This window comes from Alligator sinensis, unplaced genomic scaffold (genome assembly GCF_000455745.1).
Source record: "Alligator sinensis unplaced genomic scaffold, ASM45574v1 scaffold203_1, whole genome shotgun sequence".
Classification (NCBI taxonomy): Eukaryota; Metazoa; Chordata; order Crocodylia; family Alligatoridae; genus Alligator; species Alligator sinensis.
Genome location: NW_005841949.1, coordinates 1,021,127 through 1,028,927, shown reverse-complemented (window position 1 = coordinate 1,028,927; position 7,801 = coordinate 1,021,127).

Sequence of the window (7,801 nt, the reverse complement as noted above, 5' to 3'; positions counted from 1 at the left end):
GCTAGGCAGTGCCTGCCCTTGCCCCGCTCCCTCCCTCACTGCGTGGGCCTCAATCTGCTCCCCACCACCCCCAACACCCTTTCCTCCCCACAGACTTACCAGCCGGATACTGCTCTCCAAGTTGCCGGGCTGCATATAACTTATCAGATTGGTATCGGATGATATGGCTGGTTAATAATTGGCCATCAGTATCAGACAAAAAAATCTTTACTGGTGCACCCTTAATAGGCACTATATGTTTGCCATTTTCCGATCTTCCGGGACCTCTCCTGATTGCCATGAGTTTTCAAAGATGATGGCCAATGGCTGTGCAATCTCATCAGCCAACTCTCTCAGCACCTTCAGGTGCATCCCATCTATCCCAATGGACTTGTAAACATCCAGCTTTTCTAATAGTCCCTAACCTGTTCTTTTGCCTTGGTTGCTCACTTCCTCTCCAAACTGTGCTGCCCAGTGCAATAGTCTGGGAGCTGACCTTGTCTGTGACGACTGGGGCAAATAAGGCATTGAGCATTTCAGTCTTTCCCGCGTCGTCTGTCACAAGGTTGCCAATCCCCCACCCCGCATTCAGTAAGAGACCCACACTTACCCTGATCCTCCTTACCCTGTTACTAACATACTTGTAGAAACCTTTCTTGTTACCCTTCACATCCCTTGCTAGCTGCAACTCCAACTGCGCTTTGGCCTTCCTGACTTCATCCCTGCATGTCCGAGCAATGCTCTTATATCCTTCCTAGTTATTTGTCCAAGTTTCCACTTCTTATAAGCTTCCTTTTTGTGTACTGAAGAGTTCCCTGCTAAGCCAAGCTGGTCTTCTGCCATACTTGCTGCTGCATATGAAAACTGTGAAAGCCTGGACAGTGTACAAGACAATGGCTGGGCCAAGACTGGATTGTGGTAACAAGACTGCCACGAGAAAATCAAACTCTGTTAATGGCTTGCAACCCATTAGGCGTCAAGAGAGTGGAGTGGACCAGAAAGGTTCTGGTTCAGCAAGAAAAGGCTGAACCAGTAAAGGCAAGGTAACTACATATGCATTTCAACTGACCTAGCAGCAAAAGAAAACAAAAGACTCAATATGCATCCAGGGTTTTATAAATGTCTCACTCATTCAATGTATGTCTGGAGTTCTGTAAATAGACCATCACCAATATGAGCTACAACAAATTTCCCCCATTGATAAACAAATACCCCCAAACAGGTCTTGTAACCAATGACTCTAAGCATCCCGTCTGACCACTCATCACCTGGAAACTGACCCATAATCGCTGGGGCTGCAGAAAAAAAAACTCAGTCTTCACACCTAGACAAATCCAGAACAGGAGCCAGGCAATTAACAGTTGTGACATGATGATCAACCTTTTGTTCTGTGTTTGTTCCGACTCCCCAGCCAATAAATGAAGGATCCACACATTAAGGATGTACAAGAACTGCTTCCTGCCTGCTTTGGGTAAAGATCTCTGTGAAGCTAAGATAATATAAGCTAACAGCTTCTTTTATATTGGGAAAGTGTCTTTTCTATTACTTTGTTTTGTAGCTTGTTGGAAGTTATTAAAACAAGCCTTTCTGCTACTCTTCAACCAAGTGTTGTGTCAATGCTCAGAGCACTAGATTTAAAAACCTGCTTTCTAAGTGCAACATTTGCTTTTCTTCCTGCACATTGGGATGGTTTGTTCCTGCCTCTCAGTAAGGCTTCTTTGAAGTACAACCAGCTGTCCTAGACTCTTCTCGCCCTCAGACTGGCTTGCCAGGGGATCCTGCCCATTAGTTCCTTGAGCGAGTCAAAGTCTGCTTTTCTGAAGTTCAGGGTCCTTACTCTGCTTTTCTCCACACTTCCTTTCCTCAGGATCCTGAACTCAATCATCTCGTGGGCACTGCTGCCCAAGTTGCCATCCACTACTACATTCCCCACCAATTCTGTGAGCAGCAGGTCAAGAAAAGCATGGCCCCTAGTTGGATGCTCCAGCACTTGCACCAGAAAGTTGTCCCCAACACTCTTCAAAAACACCCTAGATTGCCTGTGCACTGCTGTATTGCCCTCCTAGCATGTCAGGGTGATTGAAGTCCCTCATAAGAACCATGACTTGTGATCAGGGAAACTTCTGCTAGCTGTTTGAAGAAAGTCTGATCCACCACTTCCTCCTGGTCTGGTGGGCTATAGAAGACACCCACCACAACATCACCCTTGTTGCTCTCCCGTCTAACCTTAACCCAGAGACTTTCAACAGGCCTATCTCCAGTTTCATACTGGAGCTCTGAGCAATCATATAGCTCTTTTACATAAAGTGCAACTCCTTCTCTTCTTCCTTGCCTGTCCTTCCTGAACAGTTTGTACCCATCCATGACAGTGCTCCAGTCATGTGAGCTACCTCACCAAGTCGCTGTTATTCCAATCACATCATAGTTCCATGATTGTGCAAGGACTTCCAATTCTTCCTGCTTGTTTCCCAGGCTCTGTGCATTTGTGTACAGGCACCTGAGGTAAATAGTTGATTGCCCTGATTTCTCACGAAGAATGAAAAGGCCTCCCCTGTTGCCCATTCCTTGCACTTCCTTCAGGTCTCCCGCTTCCCCACTTACCTCAGGGCTTTTGTCTCCATCCCCCAGAAAACCTAGTTGAAATCTCTCCTCACTAGGTTAGTGTGTCTGTCTGTGAAGATGTTCTTCCCTCTCTTCATTAGGTGGATCCCATCTCTTCCCAGCAATCCTTCTTGGAACAACATCCCATGGTTGAAGAAGCCAAATCCCTGCTGGTGACACCACCTGAGCAGGCAGTTATTTATCTGCCAGACACACATGCTCCTACTAGTTGCAGCTTATCTCTTTGGCTCAGAAACACCACTCCTTCTTTGGGGCCTCTCCCACATCTGTCCAATCAATATGTGACAAACTGTCTTTAGGGCTGCAGCTGCTGTTGCAGACTAGGATCCAGACATAAATACAGATCATCCATGTTTGGCACCAAGCAAATGCACAGGGTTCTTCCCAGCAAGTACTGCTCCTTTGTTCTTGGTATGGATAAAAGTAGTCATCCATCAGGTTGACATCATCTTTTCTGCTAAATCGCCCTCACAGGTTCATAATGCTGGGCCAGCAAGGTGATGACCACATAAGCCACCATAGCAGCCAATAGTGGTGGAAACTCTGGGTCATGGTCAGTGGCAACAGGCAGCACAAATGCAGTGGAAATACAGGCAAGAAGTCAGGGGCATAAGCTGCATGGTGAATCACACCAAAATCCCTCCCAGACAAATCTTATCACCCACCTACAATTAAAACAAGCAATGAGTGCTATGCTTGCTGCTGGCAGAGGCAGGGGAACCTAGACACTGAACTCGAATCAGGCGTGTTGAGATGTGTGCTCTTTTCAGCCACCTGCTGGTGGAAGAGCAGTAGTGAATTCAATTAAAGAAGCCTTTGACTTAGATGGGTATACCTTGGAGAGCTACAGAAATTCAGTATCACAACTGTCATTTCAACTTTCATACCCATTGGTAATTCTCCAGAGTCCTTATCAATTAGCCCTGCCAGTGTGTATTAGGGCCCTGTCACATGTTCATTAGCAGTGGTTGACAATTATTGGAATGCTGTGATTTATTAAGTTAGTATGTGCTAGGGTGGTGTCACATATTCACTTAGAACATTTGCAAATCATTGGGATGTAGTGACTTATTAAAGCTAGGATGCATTAAGGAGAAAATCCTCACCTGAAAGGGAACAACTTTGCAATGCTAAGAAGGCACTTAACACATCCTAAACTGCTTGAACATGTGGCTGCTTGAGTTTTAACTTCACTTAGTAAGTATTAAGTTGAACATGGGACACCGCCCTTAGACTCATGCCTGTAAATGGAGACATTACCATTATTTATGTGTCTAGCCCTGTAGAATGCACAATAATAAAGACTGTCCTTACCTTGAGGAGTTTACTATCCTGTGCCCATCTTCAAGAAGGGGAAGAGGGAGGACCTGAGCAACTATAGGCCAATCAACCTAAATTCCATCCCAGGGAAAATCCTGGAAAAGCTCATTAAAGAATCTGTGTGTGATATGCTCATGGAAGGCAAGATTCTGAATGACAGCCAGCATGGCTTTGTCAGGGGTAGGGCTTGTCTTACCAATCTCATCTCCTTCTACGACCAGGTCTCTCACCACCTGGACATGGGAGACGAGGTAAATGTTATATACCTAGACTTCCAAAAGGCTTTTGATCTAGTATCCCATGATATCCTTGTGGGAAAACTGGAAGATTGTGGGCTCAGCTGCTCAGTGGTTCAGTGGGTGGGAAACTGGCTACAGGGTAGGACCCAGAGAGTTCTCATGAACGCATCTGTGTCATCCTGGTGCAACATGGCCAGTGATGTCCCTCAGGGGTCCATGCTTGGACTGGTGCTTTGCAACATCTTTATCAATGATTTGGATGGGGGGAGTGAAAAGCTCTCTGGCCGAGTTCCCAGATGACACCAAGTTATGGGGCAGTGTGGTCATGCCAGAAGATAGGTTGCAGATATAGGCGGACCTGGACAGGCTCGAAAGTTGGGCAGATCAGAACCAGATGAAGTTTAACACTTCTAAGTGTAAGGTACTCCATCTGGGGACAAACAACCCTCAATATAGATACAGGCTTGGAGGTAACAGCTTGACTTGCACCACTGCTGAAAGGGACCTAGGGGTAATGATTGACCATTGCATGAATATGAGCCGTCAGTGCGAGGTGGTGGTCAGCAGGGCAAATAACACGCTGGCACGCATCAACCAATGTATCTCATGTAAAACTAAGAAAGTGATACTCCCGCTTTACTCAGCACTGGTGAGACTGCAGTTGGAGTACTGTGTTCAATTTTGGGTGCCGCACTTCGATAAGGACATGGAAAAACTTGAGAAGGTCCAGAAAAGAGCCACCCGTATGATCAGGGACTTACAAGGCAAGCCATACAAGGAAAGACTGAGGGACCTGGACCTCTTTAATCTAAAGAAAAGAAGGTTGAGAGGGGACTCGGTAGCGGCTTACCACTATATCAGAGGAGTGCATCAGGAGCTTGGTGAATAACTGTTCACTAGGGCACCCCTGGGGAAGACCAGGACCAATGGACACAAACTCCTGGAAGGCCGCTTCAAGCTTAATACTAGGAAAAGCTCCTTTACAGTCAGGGTGTCTAGACTGTGCAATAAACTCCCTCCAGAGGTGGTGCAGTCACCTACCCTGGAGTTTTTCAAGAGGAGACTGGACAGTCACCTCACTGGGGTCATCTAACCCCAGTTGTCTTCCCGCTTAGAGCAGCCGGGGGCGGGGCTGGACCCGACGATCTGCAAGGTCCCTTCCAGCCCTTATGATCTATGAATGAATCTATGAATCTGTTGTGACAGTCACATACAGTCTTGCCATAAATTGGTGAAACTTAATTGTTTCTAGTAATGAAATTGCTTCAGTAATTAATTTGGTCCTTAATATTCTAACAAAAAGAGAGTGAGGCAGCTGAGCATTCCAGCTTGTCCTGCCTCTCCGAAGGAGGCAAGTACCTTCTGGCCACCCCAGCTGACACTGTACCCTTCATCCTACCTGCTTTACTGTGGTACATTTTCTTTCAGGATTACTTCAGGACATTTTTCTATGCTCTTTCAGCTCTGTGCAAAGCATAGCATCTCCATGAGTCTTTAAAGGGATGGCTGTGTGAACAAACTGCCCAGTGCTCTTTATTTCTCTGCCTTGTCTTTCACTGACTCAGAGGTCAGGGTTTAAATTTGTGAAAGGAAGCTAGAGCCACAGCAGCCTCCTACCCTTGGCCAGGCTGGAATCCAAGGTTTCTTCCCCCACCCCAATATTGAATGAGAAAAAAAAACCTAATCTTGGATTTGGGTAAATATGGTATACCTTCTGAGTAAGATATTAATACCTAAAAATCTTCATTTTACTTCAAGGCATAATTCATACTAAACATGTTTTTAAAAAGTATGAAAGCTCTAGAACTGGCTACTAATTATATAAAACGCCAATAAACTAAAACAGGTCATCAAATATTTGGCTTGGCTTTCCCCCCCAATGGATAGACTTAAGCCACACAAAATTGCATGGATTACACATTTGGAGATCAGCTGTTTTTATACTTAGTTTTAAATCATGAGACTGCATTGTGCTTAAACTATACATTTGTATTGTATGTAGCTTTTTGAATACATGGAAGAGACTTTTCCAGCATTGTTATAATTAACACAGTAACAAAGCTAAATAATGTATAACAGTAAATGGGAAAAGAATAATTAAAGGAAAAAAAGATGACTTGAACAATGATTTGAAATGAGTGAGAGAAACTGGGAATCTCAGAGAGCAAGAGGAGAGAGAAAAGGGTGCTTGCAGATGGCAAGAGCTATCAAAAAGGCTTTTCCTCTATCCATATTGACACTGTGCAAAGGGACCATTGCCAGAACAGAACAGGAGGAAGACAAGCATCAGCTTCTAGCATGGAAACCCCCAGGGCTGATACCAAGATGTCTTAAGGGCTTCTATAAGTTTTGGGAACTTCCCCATGGCACAATGCCTTACCCATAAGGTAATCCAAAACTCAGGAATTTGAGAGCACAGAAACCTCTAGCCAACAGTGCTAACTATACACCATGCCCGCTTCTGCTTCAGCCCTGTGTGGAAGAGGAAGCTGCTTGATTCAATGGCAGATGAGAGGATAGTACAGAAGAGACTGAGACAAAGAGCCTAGTGAGATTGGCCCTGGAAAATGGGGGGGGGACTGGGGCGGGAGTCAAGGAAAGGGACAGTGCCTGCCTGGGAAAGGAGACCTGAGGCAGAGCAGAGGGGAGGCCAGGGTTGGCTGAGCAAGCAGACTGGGAGTGGGAGCTGGTGAGGGGAATGGGGCAATGGGAGATGACTGGTGGTGGGGAGGGAAACTGACATCTGACACGGAGCTGCAGGAGGAGGGGAAATCAGCACTGCCAACAAGTGAGATGAGAACTGGGTGGAGAGGGTAGCCACAAATATGCTAAGGACCCAACGACTTTCTTGGCAAAAGGACTGGGACAAGGATTGGTGAAAGAAATGGGGACTGAAACTGGCGATCAGGAACAGGAAAGATTGGATGAGAAATCTCTGGGTTTGGCTGCACATGGAGACTGAGAACAAGGAATTCTGCTGGGGAACTGGGATTGTCAGGGCAAGTAGCTTGGAGGAGGGAGAGAATTGTAGTGGGAAAAGAGCCTGGACCTCAAATGATGGGCCTAGGACAGAGACCTGTATGAGTGGCTATGCAAAGAACTTGGGATAAGGAGCTGAGAAGGAGCTGCAGGGGAGATCATGCTCAGGGGCAATCAGCATGGGCTCATCAAAAGCAGGTCCTGCCTGACCAACCTGATTGCCTTTTATGACCAAGTAACCAAATCCTCGGATGATGGTGCCACCATGGACGTAGTCTTTCTAGACTTTAAGAAGGCCTTTGACACTGTCTCTCACCCCATCCTCATCAATAAATTAAGCGACTGTGGCATTGATACCTACACAGTTGGATAAGTAAAAAATTGGCTGATGGGGTGCACCCAGAGAGTAGTGGCGGATGGGTTGTACTCAAACTGGCGAGATGTGAACAGTGGGGTCCCCCAGGGCTCGGTCTTCGGGCCTGCACTGTTTAACATCTTCATCAGTGACTTGGACGAGGGGTGGAAAGCACGTTGTCCAAGTTTGCTGATGACACTAAGATGTGGGGCGAGGTGGACACACTTGAAGGGAGAGAGAGGCTGCAACTAGATTTAGACAGACTACAAAAGTGGGCAGATGAGAATAGGATGGGGTTCAATGTAGA